Raw genomic sequence first — 23,204 nt, 5'->3', positions numbered from 1 at the left:
TCTGAGGATATTCAGGGACAATGCGATCCTTTCTGCTGCCACCAGTGTTTTTCCAGAGGCCACGTTAGTGTTAGAGGAGGAAACCAAGGCTCTGGGGGGATACACAGAGAAGCTTGTGTGGCTGAGTCTGGGATAGGATCTGGGTCTCTCTGTGTAGTTGGGGAAATGACTACTCAACAGGTTGTTGAAGGAAATGACTGCCTCAACCTCAGCCAGAAAACTGCTCCCCAACACACACATATACACCCCTCCACACAGGGTAAATTCAGCAGAACATGGAGGGGCCATTAACACCCATTTATCCACATCCCACCCCCAAGTATCATTTAAGACAAAGTTTCCTTACACAAACCACATCATGCATAATCTCATTTCACTCTCAAGCAATCTTATAAGAATATTAAGACTATCCCCATTTTATAGAAGAAACTAAGACTCAGAGAGACAAACTCACTTTGCCAAAGGTCACACAGTCAATGAGTATCTGAGACAGAATTTAAACCCAGATGTCCCTGGCTCCAGACCCCATCAACTTGACCTCTGCTTTCCTCGACATACCTATGGGGTCTGATATTAGAAGCTGTTCCTCAGTGTTTGCTGAGCAAACCATCCAAAGCAAAACAGTAAAGCATCAACCTGCACCTCTCAAATGACATTGCTACATGCTAAGTTGCTTCAGCCGTGTCCAACTCTTTGCGACCCTATGGACTACAGCCCACCAGGCAATTCTCCAGACAAGAATACTGGAGTGGGTAGTCATTCCCTTCTCCAGGGGATCTTCCTGACCTAGCTATTGAACCCGGGTCTCCTGTATTGCAGGTGGACTCTTTACCATCTGAGCCACCAAGGAAGCCCCAAATGACATTAAAGTTCTATTAAAAATGAATCTCTATACCTTGAAAGAATCCCAGCTGCCCAGTGCAGGGAAATTTCCAGAAATGATCTGGGTAACTGGAGAGAAACTAATATAAGAAAATGGGTAAAATATAAGGGATTGACACTTTGGAGCACAGCAACAATTAGAAGCAAAGGATTAGATGCACATCTCACGATCTCTTAAAAAACAGTGCTGGGTGGGGGAAAGAAGGTGAGAAACAATGAGATCTATAGCACCATACCATTTATGTAAATTAAAAATACATGTTTTGTGAACTTATGGTTGCTGGCGGAAAGGACAGTTAGGGAGTTTGGGAAGGTCAGGTACACACTGCTATATTTAAAATGGATAGCCAACAAGGACCTACTGTACAGCACAGGGAACTCTGCTCAATGTTATGTGGCAGCTTGGATGGGAGGGCAGTTTGGGGGAGAATGGATACATGTGTATGTATGGCTGACTCCCTTTGCTGTTCACCTGAAAATATCACAACATTGTTCATCGGCTATAGTCCAATACAAAATAAAAAGTTAAGGAAAAAAATACACGTTTTGCAGGTGCATAAACAACAAAAGAGATGATCATTGAACAGAATAGAAGGGTTGCCTATTAGGGGAAGGGTTTGGGGTAGGGGAATAAAAGAGAATAAATAATAAATTAAAAATAAATAAATTAATTAAATAAATTTTAAAAATAAATAATAAAGAATAAATAACTGAGAAAGAAGCCTGCAAGGATAGGTGATGGTCATGGTCGTGTACTAGACCATGAATAAATTCACCCTCGGCACCTTGTATCAGAACGAAAATTTCATGCTAATCTGTAAAGCAGATGAGTTCTGTGCAGAAAATTGAGAGGCTGTGAATGAGGACAGCTCTCCTCCCACTATAATCAGAAGTAAAGCCCCCACTTGGTAACCAGCATATAAGCACTATTTATTTTTCCCGGGGATTTCTCCCCAAAGTGACTTATGCACTGTTGACGCGCCCAGGCCCGTCTTTATTTTTTTTTATTTTTAATTTTTTTTTAGCTTTAATATATTTATCTTACTGTATTTTTTAACTTTACAATATTGTATTGGTTTTACCATACATCAACATGAATCTGCCACAGGTATACACTTGTTCCCCATCCTGAACCCTCCTCCCTCCTCCCTCCCCGTACCATTCCTCTGGGTCGTCCCAGTGCACCAGCCCCAAGCATCCAGTATGGTTCATCGAACCTGGACTGGCTGATGAATATAGATGCAAAAATCCTTAACAAAATTCTAGCAATCAAAATCCAACAACACATTAAAAAGATCATACACCATGAGGAAGTGGGCTTTATCCCAGGGATGCAAGGATTCTTCAATATCCGCAAATCAATCAATGTAATACACCAGGCCGTCTTTAAAAAAACACACAGATAACACGGAGGTCGGCCCTGGCTAGATCAACCCTTCCAAAGTTTAAAAAAAGAGAGAGAGAGAAGAGAAAGCAAACCAAAAGAAACAGCAGCAGATGCCTGGCATTTGAGGTACGTCATCGGTCTGCACGTGGCTTTTCACCCCGCCCAGGGCGAGGCAGGGGTGGGGAGAGGGGCTGAGGGGGGATGAAGGTCCTCCAGCGCTCTTCCTTCGGCGCATGCTCAGTGCCTACGATGCCCTCTGGCCTAGGTTCCCTCAGGTGAGCCACAGGTAGGTCTCTAACGATCAGAGGGGAAGCTGCAGACGCCAGAAGTGGTCCACCATCCTGTCCAACAACCTTTCCCGCAAGCCCCCACCCCGATCTCCAGACTTTTGGGAAAGAGACTTGACCCCACGTCCCAGCCTGACACGGCGGCAGCGGCCACTTCCAGTGGCTTCCTCGGCTTCGCCAAGTTCCGCCAATGTCCTCCTTAACGCTGACAGGTTAATCCAGCCACTGCTCATGGGAGAAAGAAAAACTCCAGCTGCTGCCTTTTCCTCTGGGGGTGGGGGAGGCGGGGGAGGGGACGATACACGTTAGCCGGCCTGGCGTCTTAACCCACGGGCCCCACTTTCGGTGCCCGGAATCACAACCGCTAAACCACTGCCAAGAATGGACCCCCACACCTAATCCACCATTGAGAGGTGGCCGAGCTACTGCAGACGCCACCCCGAATCTGACCACCATCTTCTTTGCACCCCGTAGTCCCCCAGGCTGTGTCACTGCTCCCCGTCACTGGTCTCCTGGCTTCCACCCCTGCCTCCTGCAGTCTGCTCTCCACTCAGAAAACAAAGTGATCATTACCAAAATTGTAAACTAGGTCATGTCACTCTTCTGATTCAAACCCTCCCGCCACCCCCTAGTGAAATGAAATCCAGACTCCATGCCTACCCTGGCAGGTCCTGCAGCCCACAGGCCCCTCCCACCTCGGCCCCCTCTCTTCCCCCCCATCCCACCACACTGACCTTCTTGCTGTTCCATCAAGACAACATAGTTGTCTCTGCTTTTGCAATTGTCATTCCCCCAGCCTGGATCCTTCTGGCTCCTTCTAGAGACTCAGCTCTCAATCCAACCATTACCATCTCCCCTGGCCATCTTTTTGTAACTAATTTTTAAAACTTTTTACTTTGTATGGGAGTATAGCTGATTAACTATGTGATAATTTCAGGTGGACAGCCTATAACTAAATTTTAATTACTAAGTTATCTCTTTCCCTGCACACCATTTATCACTATCTGTCATGTCATGCTGTTTCCCTCATAGCACTTGACATAGTCTAAAACCATCTTGTTTGTGTTTTTCTTTTGTTCCTCACTAGACTGTAAGCTCTAGAAAGGCAGGGAACTCTGTCTCATTCACTGCTGAGTCCCCAGTGCCTGGCACATGGTAGGATACAATAAATATCTGAGAATGAATGAATGAAGGAATAAATGAGGGAATAAATAAATGAAAGGGAATGAGTTTGCAGAAAGCAGTGGATCCCAAAGTGGAATTCCTGGAGCAGCAGCATCCATGTCCCCTGAGAATGATGTGTTAGACATGCAAATTCTTGGGCCCCATCCTAGTCCCACTGAATCAGAAACTCTGTGTTAACAGCCCTCCAAGGACTTTTGACCCAGGCTCAAATGTGGGAATCTCTGTCATAGGGAGCACCTGCAGTCTCTCACCAGATCCCTCTTGTGACTGAGGAGTGCAGAGCTAACTGGCTGGGTGGTAAGTCTTGTTGGAGGAAGGAAGTCAGAAAGGAGGAAGGAGTCAGCCCCATGCCCTTGACTGACCACTGGCCTTTGCATGCCCGGGTAGTCTTCAGAGCCATGCAGAGCTGTGCTGAACACACTGAGGCTGGGGAGAGCTTCAGAAACCACTCTGCTCCTCTCTTGAGCAGCAGGACAGGCAACTTGCCCAGGAAGTTACATCTCTGGGCTTTTGAAAGCTCCACAAAGTCCCAAGCACTTGACCTTAGCAGTAAGATGACCAACTGGTCCTAATTTGCTTGAGCTTCTCTCAGTTTTAACACAGACATTCCTGCCTGCCAAGAATCCCCTCAGTCCCAGGCTAACTGGGAGAGTTGGTTCACCCTACTCAGAGACCCAACTTGAGGTCTCGGGACTTGTAAATGCATTCCCTTCCCAAGTCACTTTGGTATATCTACCTGGGTGAGACTAAAGATGGGATGGGGAAGGGCAGAATTTAGGAGAGGAAGATGGAAAGAGATTGGGAGAAAATGCCAGCCAGAGGGAGAGAGCAGAGATCAGATGAGGGAGAAAGAAGGGGAGGAAAGATGAACTATGAGAAGAAAGAAAGGGAATTTTTAAAGGGTGGGAAAGATGGAGAAGGGGATGCGGTGAGGGTGTGAGAAGGGGAGAGAGAAGAGACAGAGACTTAGAGACCCAGTGCTACTGTGACAGAAGAAACTGACAGGTAGAGGGGATGGGACAGGGGCAGGCTGGGCTTGGGGGAAGAGTGGACCACACAGATGCCTTCTGGCAGCATCTTGCATAGAGGGCCTCCCGACAAACTTTGAGAAATCATCTCTCTTCTCAGGAGCCCCAGACACCACCTCGCCATCAATGGCTGGCACCAAACTTGCTTGCCTAATCTGTTCTCTACTGAAAGCTGCTTCCATTCACAAGCTGCTGCTTATCATGGTGTAGATGCATTCAAGAGGAAAGGAAGGAGAGAAAGAAAGAAAGAGAGAGGAAGAAAGAAGAAAAAGGCAGCTGAATGAACTTAAAAGATTATATTAAGAGATGCGGAGAGTTGTTTTTTTTTCTCCCGCTCTCCAAATAAATCTTTCACAAACCAAACATCATTATGACACTGTCAGATTAATTTCCTCTTGTTGATTGATTGCAGAGGGGTGGGGGAAAGCCCCCAGCTTCCTGAGGCCAGTTATCTTGCTCACTAGCTGCATTCCTAAGCCAGAGTCTGACACAGCTCCATTACAATGAGATTTAAGCGTGCATTATGTCTTTAAAAGTAATGACAGCAAGACAATTACTTCGAAGAAACCACAGTGACATTGCATACGCAGTCTGGTGCCTCAGCACTGCACTCTGGTCTCCCACTTTTCCCTGGCCCAAATGGGAAGCTGTGTTGGACTAAAAGGAACCAAGTCTGTTCCCTGGCCAGGCTGGAGGGGTGATCCTTACCACCTTGACAACGAACCATCCTATAACCTGAGTCCTTGCATCCTGACTGAGAAAGAAGTAGCCTCCTAGAGCACTCAGGTTAGCAGGGAATGCTAGGTGCAGCTTGTGCTCCCATGGGAAATAGAGGGAGCCAGTAGCAGAAAGTTAATGATGTGTCCTGGGGAGGCGACAGACCCAGTTCTCAGCCCCTTGGGGGATGTGGAGGGTGGGGGACCATGGCAAAAAGTCTGACGCTCACTACACACCTAGAACTGTTATAACTAACACCTGTAAAAGTGTTTTGCATTTCAAATAACTCTTTAATCGATAGCATTGGTGGTTTAGGAAAACACAGAGCCCAGGGCCCTGAACTCAGAGTTTCTCATGGGACGGGTCCAGAATCTAACCCAGGAATTTGCCTTTTCTAACAAGTTCTCAGATGATGCTGATACCGCTGGGGGTGGGCATGGGAGGTGGCAAGGACCGTACTCTGAGAACCACCGAGTCAGATGAACCACCCAGTTCAGGTGAATCAGTCTCTTGAGCACTGAGCGCTTTTTACAGCAGAATGTGAACCCAGCAATGTTTGTCTTTCTCTGCCTTTTGCCCTCCCAGGTAAAGCCACAAGCTTACTTTGTGCAAATGCCGCTTCTCACTCACAAAAAGCTTTTCAAAAAGCTCCCCTCACTTTTCAGAAAGGATTTTACAACTCCGCCTCGCTAAAGTGTAAGTGACTAATAAGCAGGATGCATTATTCCACCCCAAAAGCATCTGCTCTTCATCCAAGAGCAAAGCCTAAAGACAAAGAATGAAACTTTAATGATGGATTTTCACATATCAGTGAGCTGAGTGTTTTAGGGTGATGAAGGAAGACCTCTTTGTACTAAAACCTGCCCTCTCCCTGAAAAGATCACATTTTGTAGGCAGTCGCTTACTTTATCTAAGTCCCAAAGGGACTGTGTCTTTGTCACTATTATTATTATTATTTGCCAATGCCCACCATAGTGCCAGGCATACTGTAAGTACTCAATAAATGTATGACATATGGATAAATGTCAGCTAACTCTTTGACAGGCAAGAAAGGCAAGAAAGCCAACCCTTTTTAAACTCTTCACCAATGACTCATCATAATGAACCAATGCTAACTAAGGACCTACTGCGTGCAGGTCACTGGCTGGACCGTAGGCTAAAGGCATCTCTCCAAACTGACCAGTTCACTAGTCAATCAAGGTTTCATTCATTCATTCACTCATGCAAGTCATTGCTGAGCACCTGCCGTGCTAACTGTGACCCTAAAAAGGAAGGGGGTACAGCCTTGGCCCTAAGGATCTTGCCTTGTAGCATTTTGGGAGCTGTATGTAGAGACACCCACTGTGGCAGGGAAAGCACCAAGGCAGGGAAGGGAGGGAAAGCTCGAGTCTCCTAGGAAAAATCCTTGAGCTCCAAGCTGGTGAGTAGAGATGATTCAGCAAAAGCCTCCTAAGGATTTGGAGGAACAAAAGACACAGAGTAGTCAGGAGGGCTTCTTTTCCCGAATGCCTTCCTCCAGGGCCTGCCCACCACACTCACGACTGCCCTTTTTCCTTGGGGCCTCAAAAGACTTAAAGAAAGGTGGTCATTATGCCCATTTCATGGGTGAATAAACTGAGGTCCGCCACCCTACCCCCCAGCAACTGCACAAAGACCACATACTAAGTAAGTGGAACTGGAAGTCCCCTGTCTCCACACCATGTCCTCTCTCTCCTGGGTCCCAGAGATGTGTGCCTGACACAACAGAGGAGTCACCTTTCTCTATCCTAACTCAGTCTTATTTAGGTCAGGGGTGACTTCACTGCTACCATCACCAACAGCAACCCCATCACTCACATTTATTAGACACTTACTCCTTGCCAGGCTCAGTGAGAAGCAGTTTGCAAACATTAACTCAAAATGCTCACAGTTCCTTTATTATCCTCATTTTAAAGATGGAGAAACTGAAGCCCAGAGAGGTGACATGACATAACTAGAAAGTGCTAGAACCAGGATTTAAGCTCAGGAGATCTATTTCCAGAGCCTATGCTCTTTACCACCGCACTGTGCTCCCTTAGTGCACCTGAGGAAAATGAGGCTCAGAGAGGTTTAGGGTCTCTCCTGAAGTCACACAGCAACCTAGCACTGGAGCCAGGATTCAAACTCAGGTCTGGTTGCTCCCAGCATCTCACACTGCAGCCCCTAGAGGCTAAAAAGCTGGCTTAAAGAAACAGACAGGGGTGGGGAACAGGAAGGAGAGGTGGCTATTTTTGTGGTGCCTCCTTCACTCTTCTAGCACATCAAGGATCTCCATCCTGGGTGGCAGATGAATAATTTAAGCTCATCACTCCAGCCCACCACTACTGGGTCCCGGATTTATTTTTATCCCAGGTTACAGCCACAGTGCTTAACAGAAATAAACCATGCTGTTTGCTTCTCATCGCCTTTACATCAACTCCTGATTTGTCTGCATTCATGACCAGCTCCCAACTTGAAGGGGATAAAGAGCAGAAGATAAGCCCGTATGTCATGGTGGTTTTTATTAGAAAGTGTCAGATTCTCTATGACTCACAGAGAGACAGAGAGAGAGGGTTAAATAAAGAGTAAATATCTCAGCTTACAAATAGACCCCCAGAACAGCCACTCTGACCAGACCCACAGCCTTAGATAGGCAGCCAGGATGTGTACAGGCAGCAAGAAAACAGAAGGCACAGCAAGCCAGGGAGACCGACTTCCCAGGCCACCATTTCGGACTGCAGGATCTCTGGCCACTGCCTCCCTCCCACCACTGAGAAAGGAGATGTCCGCACTTGTCCCCACAGCTATGCTTCCTGATCACCTCACAGGATAGAAAATTAGAAAGGAGCTGCTGAAGGTCCTCCCCCTGCACCCCGGTTGGGTCAGGGGAGTGGCAGCTGCTGGAGCCAGGAATGAAGGCAGGTGCCTTATCTTTGTATGTTGCTGTGCATGACTCAACTGTGTGGTCTTGGGCAAGCTGCTTGCCCTTCCTGGTCCCCCTGATGACTAGATCAGAGGTTCTGAACTCAAGGTGCTCAAGTGGGCTATAGGGCATAGGCATCTTTTCAGAGTGGAGGTTCTCAAAGAGATCCTTGGTGTCTTTCTGGGATAAGTCTCTAGAGGGCTTTCAAGCACTGCCAGACCTGGATGTCTATGCAACTGAAGCCACAAACCAATAAGACCCCTCTCCATCTGAGCACAGGATTCTAGGAACCTAGGAAAGTTCTTAACAAGAGCCAGTCTCCATCCTGATTCACCCAAACAAAACCTGCTCAACACATCTGATAAATTCCCAAACACAGGGCTAACCCTTCCTAGAAGCATGAATGCACACACACACAAATATACATACTCAATACTCATCACACAGTTATAGAGCCTCAGAGATGGAAGCGGCCTTGGGGTCACCTAGACCAGCTACTTCATAGCACAGATGGGGAAACTGAGGCCCAGAAAGGGGAGGCAGAGCTGGGGCTGGGACCCAGGTCTCCTGATCCAACTCCAAAGCTCTTTCCAGAAGCTTCTGTTTGCCTTACGCTTTTGCACCACAATGCACCAATTCAAGTGTGATGAGGGAGTAGGGAGGGCAGCTTCTTGGATCTTAACCACCCCCAAGGAAATAAGGATGGGAGGTGGTGAGTAGACGTTCGAAAAGCACCCATGGGTGGACAGCCGAGTTCCAGCTGCCTCAGGTGGGCTGGCCTGCCCTACATAGCTGAACCAGTGGTTATCATATGTATGTGTAACTGAATCACTTTGCTGTACCCTTGAAACTAATGCAACATTGCAAGTCAACTCTGGTTTTATTTGTATATATATATATGGATGGTTATATTGCATTGGCTGGTTATATTGCCCCAGCCCCCTAAACTTCCCTGTAATCCAGCAATTAAAGAGTTAACACTCAGCGCAGCAGGAGACCCCTGAGATCCCCTCCTCCAGGGCCCCAGCCGTGGTCCAGTCTGACCAGTTAGTGCCAAAGTTCAAAATTTTAAATATCACCCATGGGCCAATCTGTGGCTCCTTATTTGACTGTGGCTCCAAATTTCCCCACATTCATCATTCACACTTAGGCTTCCCAAGGAGGAGACAAAGGCAACTTCCTCCCCAAGGTCACCCAGCACGGAAAACCTGGGGTTTTTGAGGACCAACTCTTTGGTACTAACCACCAAGCACCCCTTCCCACTGCCTCACATGTCACGTCCTGCCTGAGCAGTCATATGCCTTGGGATTTTGGTGTCCCCACTTGGCTCTGGGGCTGGAGAAAGTGACTGAGTGGGCCGTGCTTACGCTTGCCAGTCTTGGGGGCTGATGTTTTACTCCTCCCACCTCCAAGAATAAGAACTGGAAGAGGAAATCCTTGGGGAGGGGGTGGCCCCTGAGATAATAGTGAAGATGCTAAAAATAAAGACATTCATTTCCACTAAGGTAGATATAATCAAACCAAGAAGCAAAGCAAATCCCCTTTTGATGGGTCACAGATTAGCAGCAAAGGCATTTAAAATTAAATGTGAGTTTTGGATTCAGTTACAAGGGACCTCCCCCTCCCACTCACTAACAGGTTGGTGAGGCTGATCCCATCAGAATAAAGAAACTAGAGCAGGGTATGGTCTGTCCTGGAACAGATCTGAAGCTGGAGCCTGGAACCCTTCCCCAGAAGCCGAACAAACCTTATATCACCCCTTTCCCTACTCTGAGACAGGCTCAAGGATGAAATCCCATGGGCTTGGTGCACCCTCTGTGTAATCACTTACAGGTTATACCACCTGTGAAAACAAAACCTTGTCTGCTCAGCAGACAGCTGGCTGCTCCCCTCTGACCTGCCTGACCACTCATTCCAAGAAAAATGTGATCCTTTCATGTCTCCCAGATCTCTCATCTCAGGAAACTGTGAACAGGTAAGCTTGCACAAAATCACCACAATTAAATTACTCAGCTGTCCCTGGAAGATGGTACAATCTGCACCTGCTCCTATGCAAGCTTCACTTGGCATGCCTATGTTACCCTAAGCAAGGGTTAACCATCCAGCCATAAGTGATCCTCTCTCATCCAGAGTCAAGGTGCCCACCCACTAGATCAGAATACCCAGAGACTGTCCATGCCAGGCTGGCCAGTACCACAAAGGGTTAATTCACTCAGAGAACTGCTGGCTACTTTCAGAAGCTTCTGTTGCAAGGGAGAGGACAAATTGGGCAGAAGCCACAATTTTGATTGCATTGCCTAAAACATGAGCATATTTTACCCCCACCCTGGGCAGTGAGCCGAAATCTCATTTGGCTTTGGGGTGCTGCTTAGGCAATCAAACACTGCAGAATGTGGGCAAATAAATGTGGTCATTCCTCAGCACCCTTTCCCTCCCACCTAACCTCTATCCCACCAGGTCATGTACACACCTCGTTGCAACTGGGACTCCAATACCCCTAGCCCATTTACACAATTGAGAAGAATATCACTTACCAAGACACCAGAGGGTTGCAGGGGGAATGGGCGAGCCAAATTCTTGCCAACTCCTCTCTTCCGTGACGGGTGGGAAGATGCTAACTCTGGATGACTTGGTTTGAAAGCTCAGCGGAGGTGCCTGAAAGAAAATTGTTCATTTGACTTTCCTACTCTTCTCAAAATAAAATCAAAGCAACTGCACACACACACACACACACACACACACGCACACGCACACATGCGCACACACACAGAGCAACTATCCCTAAATCACGAAGATCCAAGATGAAAAGAAATACCACGGCCGGAAGAGGAGAAAACTCAGACCCGTCAGTCGACAAGGTAAAGACAGTGGCTCCCTCAGCCTGCCCTCCACATGGATGAAGGTTTTCACTCTGTGAATCTCTCTCTCTCTCTCTCTCTCTCTCTCTCTCTCTCTCTCTCTCTCTCTCTCCTCTCTCCCTTTCTGTCTCTTTCTCTTTCTCTCTGCCGTCCGCGTAGGCAACTCCGGGGCTGCTGGCAGTAGACGAATCAATCGCTTCCCCGGTGCGGGAATCAGTGGCGGCTGCCACCACTGCTGCAAAACCCGGTGTGAGCAAGGGAGGGGGCAGCAGTTTCCCGGAGCAGGGGGAGCCAAGCCTGCCTTCCTCCTCCGTGATTTATGTGTGAGGTACCTGGAGAAAGAGGGGTGGGAGGCCGGGAGGTGAGATTGGGCGCACCAGAGATCCTAGCTGGTGGAAACGGCAATCGGGAGATTGGCGATCAGCACCGCGGACAGCGCTAAAATGCGGCGGCGGAGGGATGGGCGGGAAGCGAACCCTCAGGCTGCGAAGTTAAGTAATTGGATGGTTAGAGCAGAAAAGGGGGAGAGTCCAGGGGAGGTGGGGGGGAGGTGCGGGGAACGGGACTTCTCGACATCACACAGTGAAGTCAGTGACAGCCTACCTACCACACACTTGTTCTAATCTTGTCGTTCACTCTCGAAGCAAAGAAGCTGTAACTTTACAGCCCCTTTTCCACATACGCCCCCAGACTTTCACTGCTCGCTCAGAAAAGAGTTTGACCCCAGTGTGGGAGTCTCCAAGTGGCTCCTCCCCACCAAATCAGCCTAGCTGACCTGTCCTCACCCACACTACTGCAGATTTCTGACCTATACCTCAGGTGCCTTGAAAATCAGGGCAGGAAGATCAGGCTTAGGAAATGGAAATTTCTATGGGGCAGGATGGCTTAGTTGAATAAGCGCTTGACAGGTTTCTAGAACCAAGTCGAACCCCCATACAACCTTGGAAAAGTCACTTAACATCTCCAAGTCTTGCATAAAATGAGCATATGACTATGCAAGAAGTTAGAAAGCAACAATAAGAACATCCAAGTTGTGGGCTGCTATAACCCCATGATCCATAATCTGTCCTGTGATTCAAATGTCTTGACAGAAGGAGAAAAGAATTGACAGCCAATCCAGAATGGTATATGCCAGCCTCACCTTTCAGTTCATGGTTTGAGTGGGATGAAGTTGGGAGATTATAAAAGGTCTAAATCAGACAATTGAGCCATGGCCAAAGACCTAAACCCCAAAGACCCAGATTCATCTTCTGAAGTGAAATCACTATACAGACAAGAAAATAAAATCATTAAAAGGAGAAATACATAAAGAGAAATTGACTGAACTTTCCTGGTAGTACAGTGGATAAGAATCTGCCTGTCAATGTAGGGGACACGGGTTGAATCCCTGGTCCAGGAAGATTCCACATGCCGTGGGGCAACTAAGCCCATGCATCACAATTACTGAAGCCCATGTATGGAGCCTGTGTGATGCAACAAGAGAAGCTACTGCAATGAGAAGCCTGCACACCACAACTAAAGAGTAGCCCCCACTCTCTACAACTAGAGAAAGCCCGCGTGGAGCAAAGAAGACCCAGCACAGCAAAAATAAATAAATAAATAAAATATATAATTCCTTAAAAAAGAGAGAAGTTGATTCCCATGGTTTCCAACATTCCAGATCTCAATGAGTCTTATTCCTGCTTGTTGGGAGGAAAGGACAGGAAATCTCAAATAGACCAGGATCTGTTTAGAACTTCTTAGCAAAGTGAATTAGAACCCTCTTTACTGGGGACCTTCCTCTAGACAGTCCCACTGAGAGGGCCCAGAGTGAGCTACCACATTCATCACCTAATCCCCTCCTTGAAAAGTAGGGCTTAAAATGTGAGGGTCTTAGAGACCATTTAGAGCTTCACTTTATCGATGAGCATGATGATGGTGATGGCGGTGGAGGTGATGATGATGGCAGCTGTCATTATATTGAGAACCAACTACACACAAGCCCTTTGGCTAAGGACTTTACATGTGTCATTTCCTTGAATCTTTACCATGACCTTTTGAGGGAACTATTATTACTCGCATTTTACAGTTGAGGAAACCGAGACTCAAGAAGTTAAGTCTCTTGCATAATGTTACACCAGAAATGTCAGACATAGGATTGAAATCCTGCTGCTAAGTCGCTTCAGTCGTGTCCAACTCTCTGCAGCCCCATAGACGGCAGCCCACCAGGCTCCGCTGTCCCTGGGATTCTCCAGGCAAGAACACTGGAGTGGGTTGCCGTTTCCTTCTCCAATGCATGAAAGTGAAAAGTGAAAGGGAAGTCGCTCAGTCATGTCTGACTCTTAGCAACCCAATGAACTGCAGCCTGTCAGGCTCCTCGGTCCATGGGATTTGCCAGGCAAGAGTACTGGAGTGGGGTGCCATTGCCTTCTCTGAGGATTGAAATCCAGGGTTGTATAATTCCAAAGCCCATGCTTCAGGATGCCTCTCTCAGAGTCAAGTTCAAATGCATTCTACAATTCTTTGGCAGAACTTCATTGAATCTTTTCTAGAAAGATTCTATGACACAGGTTCAATGCCCTCATTTTGCACATGGAGAAACTGAGGAACAGAGAGAGACAGTGCCTTGCCCACAGCCAAAAAGATAGAAAGTAGCAGAGTTGAGTCTGGACCTTAGGCCTTTCAGATGCCAAGGCCTGTGTTCCAGTGCCTAGAACAGTACCAGGTACATGTCTCAGTAGACATCTGAAGACTGATTCAAGAAACCCACATAGGATGCTGATGGTGGAATCAGAATCCAATTAATTCCCAGGTCTTTTGGCTCCCAGTTCCAAGGAATGTCTACCCATCTCCCCCCACCTCACAGCTTCCCTGGCATTAGGCACATGTTCTGGGAAGGTCTGTCATGAATTCAGATCACCCTTAGGGAACGAAAATAGCTACCACCTGCTAAATGTCTAGACATCTGCCACCTGTATTAAGCACTTTATGGTTGCTAACTCCAATCTTTATAACTACGAGGTGGGTGCTATTATTGTCCCATTTTCAGTTGATGAAACTGAGACTCAGGTGAAGTAAAGCCCCAAAGCTCACACAGCCAAGAAGTGGCACAGACAGAAATGCAAATCTTGGGTCTGTCTGATTCCAGGGCCTCTGTTTTTGCTACCTTGCTAGTTTTTTCTCAAACTGGCCCCCTCTCAAGAGGCCCCTATTGGAGTGTAAGTTTGGCCTGAGTTCCACCACCCCCTCTACCCCTGCTTTCAACCTGAGCAGTTGCACTTTTAAATGTTTTGCATACTGGGCATCTGCCCAAGCCTTCATTGGAACAGAGCTTTGCAGCAAAATTAAAAAATAATAATATGGTTGAAACCAGAGCTCTGCACCTTCCCTGGTGACCATGCCATCTAGGAACCAGCTCTGCCTTCTCAGATTTTGCCTCCAGCCTCCCTACCTCCTTGGTCACCATCTTCAACCCCTTCTTCCATTCTGAGAGCTTCTGGAGAGAACTCTTCCTTCAGAGAACCAGCTGCGGCTGTAAGCTCTGGCAGCTCTGCAGCAGGGAGATGCCTAGACACCAGACACCCCAAGGCTAACTAAGCCCAGCCAGACTCTGATCCTCTCGAGGATGGAGCACTGCAAAGGGATTTCTCAGGGCCCTGGATTCAGCAAGCTGTCCTGGCCTGTCCTTGTGCTGCTGAGGCCAGAGGCAGTCCATTAAGACTCTCCATCACCTCCAGAATAGACAAACAGTGGTGATGGTGGTGGTGTCTGTAACAAGAGCTACCCACTGTGTGCTGGGTGACTCGTATGACCATGCTGTTATGTCATCCTCACAACAATCCTGTGTGTTAAGATGGCAATTGTTTTATTTCCATTTAAAAAAATGAGAACACTGAGACTCGGTGGCCTGAAACAACTAGCCCTTTAGTTCATAAATGGTACCACTGGGATTTGGACCGAGGTTTATAACTATTATGCTATATGACATCCTAGTTAAAATTGCTGCTTCCATTTTTTTATGTGCGTATGATTCACCAGCTGACATGTTTTATCACCCCAGCAATATTCATGACTTGTAACAGCAAAATGAGGTTGTACTGCATTGTATGCCCATCTTCGAGATGAAGAAACTGGATACAGAGAGCCCAGGTGATGTGCCTGAGGTAAGACAGCTAGAAAGAGATGGGGAGGGCAGGATGTGAATCTGAACAGTCAGTCTCAGGGGCCATGTGCTCTTCTGTCTCCCAGAGAAATGGTGCTGAGTTTGTCCAGAAAGAGTAAATGTTCCCATTTCACTTGGCAAGTGGGGCGGAATAACAGCCCTCAAAAATGTCCACGTGCTAATCCTCAGAAGTGGTGAACATGTTACCATATATGGCAAATGGTACTTAGTAGGTATGATTAAGGATCTCGAGATAAAGAGATTACCCTGAGTTATCTGGGTGGACCCGGTGTAATCACTACAGTGTTATAAGGGGAAAGGGAAGCAGGAGGAATAGAGAGGAGAGGTGATAATGGAGTAGAGGGTTGAAAGAGGTGGGGAGAGCAGAGGGAGATGGAGGCAGAGGGAAGGAGGAGAGGGAGACAGAAATAAAGAGAAACAGAGGGAGGGAGGAAGACAGAGAGAGAGCTGTGTTATTGGTCTTGAAGATGGAGGCTGCTGCTGCTAAGTTGCTTCAGTCGTGTCTGACTCTGTGCGACTCCATGGACAGCAGCCCACCAGGCTCCTCTGTCCATGGGATTCTCCAGGCAAGAATACTGGAGTGGGTTGCCATTTCCTTCTCCAGAAGATGGAGGAAGGGGCCACAAAGCAAGGAATGAGGGAACCCTCTAGAAGCTAGAAAAGGCAAGGAAACAGATTCTCCTTGAGAGGTTCCAGATGGAGCACAGCCCTGCCAACACCTTGATTTTAGCACTCTGACCTCCAAAACTGTAAGACAATAAATTCATGTTGTTTTCAGCCACCAAGTTTGTTGATATTTGTTACAGCAGCCATAGGAAACCCATACAGCAAGTTTGCTGGAGGGCCCTACAATAAGAAACCCATGGCAAATCAGCCTCAGGAATCACACCTGAGCCCCCTCTTGGCCAGAGGACCCAGGGCTTCAGTCATATCACTGCCTGTTCCAAACAATACAGTGTACATGTGTGTGCAGGTGTGCATGCGCACACGACTGTACATGAGTGCACACAGAAGGAGGTCCTACAAGAGAGAAGATGCATGCTCAAAGCCTCAGCCCAACCATCAAGCTCTGTTGCTGGATGGCACTGGCAGGGCACGACATGCTTTATTCACTCCCTCCTTCTCTTTTTTTACGAGCCTCCAGGGAAATGCTATCATCGGGACCACAAAAGAGAAGCAATGTCACAGGGCAGCTTTCCAGGAGCACAACTCACTACAGGGGATAAGTCAAAGACAAAACAAGTAGACGGAGCAGAGAGACAAGTGAGCAAGAAAAAGAGAAAGAGCTGAAGAGGGAGAGAGAATTGCTGGGTTCTTCCAACAATTGCTTTGTGCCCTGGGAGATTCTGTCCCACCACGAAAGGGACAAATCTTAGGAAAGCCCATTAGCCCTTTGGAGAAAATATGGCTAAGTACAGGAGAGATGCTGCAGGACTTGACAAGATAAACTTAAAACAAATCAACAAGTATTACTTATTAACCAGTCGATTCGGTGTTATCAGGCAAGGCGCTTCTAGGGCAAAGAAACTTGGACTTGCCTTCTGGTGCTATAAGCTTGATCCTGGGCTCCCCCCACTCACCAGCTGTGTGACCCTGGGTAGGTCACTTGAACGTTCTGAACCGGTTTCACTAACTGTAAAATGGGACTGCAAGACCCTTCCCACCTACCTGCAAATGCAGCTGGGACATTTCATTGAGCTAATGAATGTGGATGAGTGTTATATACTCTAAAAAAATAGCAGTTACTATTTATTAAGCACCTACTATGTGCTGGGTGCTTAACTAGGCTCAATTTTACCTCAAGGAGTGCAGTTAAACATCCAGCCTCAAACTACTACTGGTGCTGGAAGAAGGCGCATCAGCAGAGACAGTATAATGAAATGGTTAAAAGGCCAGGTTTTAGGGTAAAGTTAGCTTGGTTCCAATCTGGCTTCACCACACACAAACTGTGTGGCCTGGAGGAAGTTATTCAACCTCTCTGTGTCTCAGTGTTCCCGTGAGTAAGGTGGAGATTGTAACAGTATCTCTTCATATGGCTGTCATTAACTAATGTATGTAAATCCCTTAGCGTGCCTGGCATATAGAAAACCCCATGTGTAACAACATCTTTGCTTATTATTGTTACTATAGTGATGATGATTATTGTTGAAGAGAGGCGTTTTCCAAAGGGCGATACATGCTGTGCTGAGGTGAAAAGGGTCGTGTTATGTTAGGTGGCCTATAGGCACATTTTTTTTTTAAGGTTTAAATGTTATATATTTATTTTAAAGTGCATCAGAAAAAAAATTGTATTTTCATTTCCAGTAGTGGCATAATGTTTTCTTCTATGCAAGTATACTTAAGTTGAGGCAATGTAAGGCAAAAATAGATTTGGTTTTCTCTTTTATTTCCAGCACTTCAATCACATTATCTGCCCTGAATCCATCCTCTAGGTATGCTAGATTTACCTAACTGCCTTGCCCCAATACCTTTCGCAACTGCATCTATCATGGGTGGGGGTTGGGAGCCCCAGTTACTCCAGGAAATCCAAAAGCATGGTCTAATGACAAGAAAATAAAGAAAGAAGGCAGAATCTTTGCATTCCCAGGCCCCCTCCAGAATATGCTCCTGGTCTATAACAAATCAGTTCAGTCGCTCAGTTGTGTCAGACTCTTTGCGACCCCATAGACCCCAGCACTCCAGGCTTCCCTGTCCATCACCAACTCCTGGAGCCTGCTCAAACTCATGTCTGTCGAGTTGGTGAAGCCATCCAACCATCTCATCTTCTGTCGTTCCCTTCTCCTCCTGCCTATGACAAATAAATAACACTTACTGAAGCCTAACCATATGTTAGTCCGTCATATGAGCTCCTGAAATACAGCCTACTCCCTGGGTCCAGCATACATTATAACCAATTCTCCCTTCAGACTGGATGCTTCAAGAACACAGTTCAGTCTTGAGTGTCTCTAAGTTCTCGGGGCCCAGAGCACTTTGATATTTTGTCAGTTCTGTGTGTGGACTTCCCAGGTGACGCTAGTGGTAAAGAACCCGCCTGCCAGTGCAGAAGACATAGAGATGCAGGTGTGATCCCTGGGTTGGGAAGATCCCCTGGAGAAAGGAATGGCAACCCATTACAGTATTCTTGCCTGGAGAATCCTCATGGACAGAGGAGCCTGGCTTAGAACACATGCAGTGCTGAATAAGTGAGTTATCCTTAGAACGTTTAGTATCTGTATCTTTTATACTTAAATCTCAGAAAGAGGGTGTCTGACCACCTGAAATTGCATGTATAGTTGTGAATGGGATATGGCAGAAGTTCATGGGATTCTGCAAGGGGCCCCATAATTGCAAGATACAGCTAGCTTTGAACAATTTTAGAAGAACTGGGGCTAGATCATCATTCATGATGATCAATACCAGAGCTGCTGGCTATAGGGAGAGAGCAGAGCAAGCTAGGAGAGGCCAGGAAACTCGCCTGAGTGAGATTTTAAGCTGGTTAAATTTGGATGAGTGGAAAGAAGAGTTGAGTGAGGAAGAGCAGCTTGAGAAAGAAGTTCAGCTGTCCTGACGCCCACTAAGGCATGGAGGATGGAGGGGACTGACATTTGCTGGGAGAATCCACATTTTCACAAGAAGCTTTATGCTCCAGGTTTTTTTGTTTTTTATTTTTTTAAGAGTGAATCCATAATGGAGGGATCCCAGGCACTCTGACTGAAAGTGGGGAGGGCAGGAGAGGCAGGACTGTATCCTGTGAGGTCTTTCAAAGCACACATCCAAGAAGACCCTCTCAAACCCTGGTCTGGCTTTCCTCTTAGATAAACCAGATTCCTCACTTCTGCTGAGAACAGATACCTGTCAGTATCTTCCATTCATCAGCCAGTATCAGGGAGGAAGCAAAGGGAAAGTTTGGAGTAGGAAATGGCAACCCAATCCAATATTCTTGCCTGGAAAACCCCATGGACAGAGAAGCCTGGCAGGCTACAGTCCATGAGGTTGCAAAGAGTCAGACACGACTGAGCACACACACACTCAAAGGGAAAGTTGGCTCCTCAGGAAGTGACTTAGATACTCACCAAGCACCTAGAAGAATGACTGAAAGGGAATTGGTCTTGGGTCCCACTTTTTCCATTTACTGGCTGTGTGACCTTGAGCAAGTCATTTCATCTCTCTGAGCCTTAGCATCCTTATCTGTAAAATGGGACAGTACTAATACCTACAGCATATGTTTAAGGGAATAATTCAATGAGATAAAATATGTGGCTTGATACAGTCTGTAAAGTACCTGAAAGTGAAAGTGTTAGTTACTCAGTTGTATCCAACTCTGCTACTCCATGGACTGTAGCCCATCAGGCTCCTCTGTCCCTGGAATTCTCCAGGCAAGAATACTGGAGTGGGTTGCCATGCCCTTCTCCAGGGGATCTTCCTGACCCAGGGACCAAACCCAGCTCTCCTGTATTGCAGGTAGATTCTTTACCAGCTGAGCCACCTGGGAAGCTCCTGATATGATATGATAGTCATTCAGTCTTGTCCGACTCTTTGTGACCCTATGGATTGAAGCCTGTTAGGCTTTTCTGTCCCAGGGAATTCTCCCAGGCAAGAATACTGGAGTGGGTTTCCATTTCCTTCTCCAGGGGATCTTCCTGACCCAGGGGTCGAACCCAGGTCTCCTGTGTCTCCTGCGTTGCAGACAGATTCTTTACCACTGAGCCACCAAGGAAGCCCCTGGCACATAGCAAATGCTCAGCACATTAGTTGTTGCTATTGTTATTATTACCCTCATCTTATTTTTTGTTTTATCATTATGTTCTGCCAGATACTGGGGATACTGAAAGGAGTAAGATTCTACCCTTCCATGCTACAGGCCAGCTGGAGAGATAGAAAAATGTCCCCCAAATTACAAAACAGTATATGACAAGCCTATAAAAGAGCTGCGAGATGCATACTACAGAGAGGACGCTTGTTTCTGTTCTGTGTGTGCGGTGGAAAGAGGTTGAACAAGGTTACCTCCACAGGAGTCAAGGGAAGCGGACAGGTGGGAAGGGGGGCATGCCACGTGACTAACCTCCCAGTGCCCCAAGTGTCCCTCCCTCCCCTCCCCAGTACTTGCGCCAACATCTGGGAGCATCTCTCCTCCAAGGAAATTTCTCAAGATCACACTTACGTAATCCTAACATGACACGACAGATATCCGGAAGGCTTGAAAAAGGAAGAGGCTGGTTCTCTCCAGCAATCCCATTTGGCCAAGCAGGCAAGGCAGTGAAAAGTGCTGTGAAAATGGTGAGAGGCCGTTTTTCAGGAAGCAAGCTGGCGATCAGATTAGCCGACTGGTACCCAGCAATGTACATGACACAGCCTTCCTGGAGGGTGATCTAGCACTAAAGTATCCAAAACCTTAAAAATTATATGCACCTACCATTTTGACCCCTGAGAGTCTCTTAAGGAATTTAACCTAAAGAAACAAATAGATGAATATACAGAGATTACAGAGATGCTGAAGCCCTGATACTTTGGCCACTTGATGCGAAGAGCTGACTCACTGGGAAAGATTGAGGGCAGGAGGAGAAGGGGATGACAGAGGATGAGATGGTTGGATGGCATCATCGACTCAATGGACATGAGTTTGAGTAAACTCTGGGAGATGAAGGACAGAGAAACCTGGTGTGCTGCAGTCCATGGGGTCGCAAAGAGTTTGACACAACTTAGTGACTGAACAATAACAGAGACTATCATCATGACAATGCTTATCATGATGACAAATTGGAAACAACCTAAATATCCAACAGCGGGGGGGTCATTTAAATAAACTTCGGTATACAGGAGAAGAGCTGACTCATTGGGAAAGACCCTGATGCTGGGAAAGAGTGAAGGCAAAAGGAGAAGGGGGTGGCAGAAGATGAGATGGTTAGACAGCATCACTGACACAATGGACATGAATCTGAGCAAACTCTGGGAAGCAGTGGAGGACAGAAGAGCCTGGAGTGCTTGCAGTCCATAGGGTCACAAAGAGTTGGACACAACTTAGCAACTGAACAATGGCAACAAAAATATTTCATACCAGGGAAGATGAAGCAGCCCCACACTGATAGTCTTGGTATAACCCCCAAAAGACATAATCTTTATATTAAAAAAAAAAAATACAAGGCACTTCTCTAGTAGTACAGTGGTTAAGACTTCATGCTCCCAATGCAAGGGGCACAGGTTCAACCCCTGGTCAGGGAAGTAGATCCCACATGCCACATAGCATGACCAAAAAAAATTTTTTTTAATTTTTAAAATGTACAAAATGGTATATATGGCTTGAAAGTGCAAGTCACTCAGTCACGTCCAGCTCTTTGCAACCCCATGGACTATACAGTCCATGGACTTCTTCAGGCCAGAAGACTGGAGTGGGTAGCCATAGCCTTCTCTAGGGGATCTTCCCAACCCAGGCATTGAACCCAGGTCTCCCACATTGCAGGCAGATTCTTTACCAGCTGAGCCACCAGGGAAGCCGAAGAATACTGAAGTAGGTAGCCTATCCCTTCTCCAGTGGATCTTCCTGACAGGAATCAAACTGGTATTTCCTGCATTGCAGACAGATTCTTCACCAACTGAGCTACCCCATTAATAACTACAGTCCCTGGGAAGACAGAAATGCTGGAAAGATCCTTCTATGTGCACCTTACATCCCTCCTTCAAAGTTCTGGCCAGTCATTCATTTACTCACTCAACAAACATGCTGAGAGCCAACTTGATTGCCAGGTGCTAGGGATATAGAAGGATGCAAAAGTGTTACTATCCTTGCTGTTGCCAAGCTTACAGACTCCAAGGTCACTTCCTCCAGGGAGACCTCTCTGATAGTTCCTCTTTTCTGATCCCTGGTGTTCCCCGCCCCCCACCCCCAGAATTTATGAAGGAGGATAATAACAATTTCCTAAGATTTTAGCTAAGTTCTTTACTTGCAAGATAGAGATTATAGCAACCCTGGAAAATAAGTCCTAGGATTGATCTCCCTTTTTTGGATGAGAAGACTGAGGCTCAGAGAAGCTAATATATTTGTTCAAACTCACAAATTAGCAAGCAATCAAGCAGGGACTCAGCTCATTTCTGTCTGACATCAGAGCCCATGCTCTTAAGTATCATATTTGTGTTGAGCAAACACGGAAGACCCTGGAACTGCCCTCTCCAAGAGCCTTCCCCAACTCCTCCCAACAGGGTTGGACTCTCCTTTTCTCTGTGCCCATTGCACATATCTGGCCACTATAACAGCTTGTCTCTTTCCATTGTGATTCAAAACACAGGGGAGACAGATATCTGACCAGCCTAAGTTTCAGGCTTAGTTATCATAACTAGAATTTGTCAGTGGTGAAAGGAATTCTGCAAGAAGCCCCATGTCTTCCAGATGCTGTTCTCTGTGGACAAGTTTAGAAGGACCTAGACTAGATCATCATCACCTGGCAAGACCAAGGCCAGAGTTGCTGGCTGCATCCAGATATCTGTTCCTTGAGGACAGGGGACTACATCTGTCTTATGTACCTAACAGGATAAATACTAAATAAATGGCTGAATGAAAGAATGATTGGGGGTATCATTTTTGCCAAACATTTATTTCCTAGATAAAAGTTGCTTCTTCCTCTAGGCTAGATGCCCAAAGCTCACTGAGTCTTCCACCATCATCACCACACTCAGGAAACTGCAAAGACACTGAGCAGAAAGAAATACAGGCCACCCATCCACCCAGGGTCCCACATGGAGGAGGAGGCTTGGAGGAAAGAAAGGGAGTGATGGTTGTGGGGGAGGCCAGCTGCAAGTCTCCTGCC

The 23,204-nt window shown here is 46.8% G+C and overlaps 1 protein-coding gene and 1 long non-coding RNA gene across 6 annotated transcripts in view; one reads left to right on the top strand and one right to left on the bottom strand.

Annotated features, from left to right (window-relative positions):
* The window catches only part of RPH3A (rabphilin 3A), a 277,513-nt gene that overhangs the window by 90,511 nt on the left and 163,798 nt on the right, over positions 1-23,204 (bottom strand). Inside the window, exons 1-2 of one of the 4 annotated variants that reach the window (XM_006052994.4) lie at positions 11,597-11,742; positions 10,941-11,061 (exon numbers count right to left, since the gene is read on the bottom strand). The gene's annotated coding sequence lies outside the window, so the exon portion shown is untranslated. Of the gene's footprint in view, positions 1-10,940; positions 11,062-11,221; positions 11,402-11,596; positions 11,743-23,204 lie in introns of those variants that run through there. The other 3 variants (XM_006052996.4, XM_006052993.4, XM_044930102.2) reach the window with 3 other exon arrangements.
* LOC123329920 lies at positions 11,127-22,939 on the top strand. 2 transcript variants are annotated; one of them, XR_006545509.2, is made up of 3 exons: positions 11,127-11,264; positions 11,424-11,592; positions 22,787-22,939. It is a non-coding gene; the product is annotated as an uncharacterized LOC123329920 (long non-coding RNA). The 2 variants fall into 2 exon arrangements; XR_006545510.2 differs by lacking the exon at positions 22,787-22,939 and adding an exon at positions 12,356-12,708.

The sequence above is a fragment of the Bubalus bubalis genome, chromosome 17, assembly GCF_019923935.1.
Source record: "Bubalus bubalis isolate 160015118507 breed Murrah chromosome 17, NDDB_SH_1, whole genome shotgun sequence".
Taxonomy (NCBI): domain Eukaryota; kingdom Metazoa; phylum Chordata; class Mammalia; order Artiodactyla; family Bovidae; genus Bubalus; species Bubalus bubalis.
Note: the sequence above shows the minus strand (reverse complement) of the source record. Positions and strands in the feature narration are given on the sequence as shown.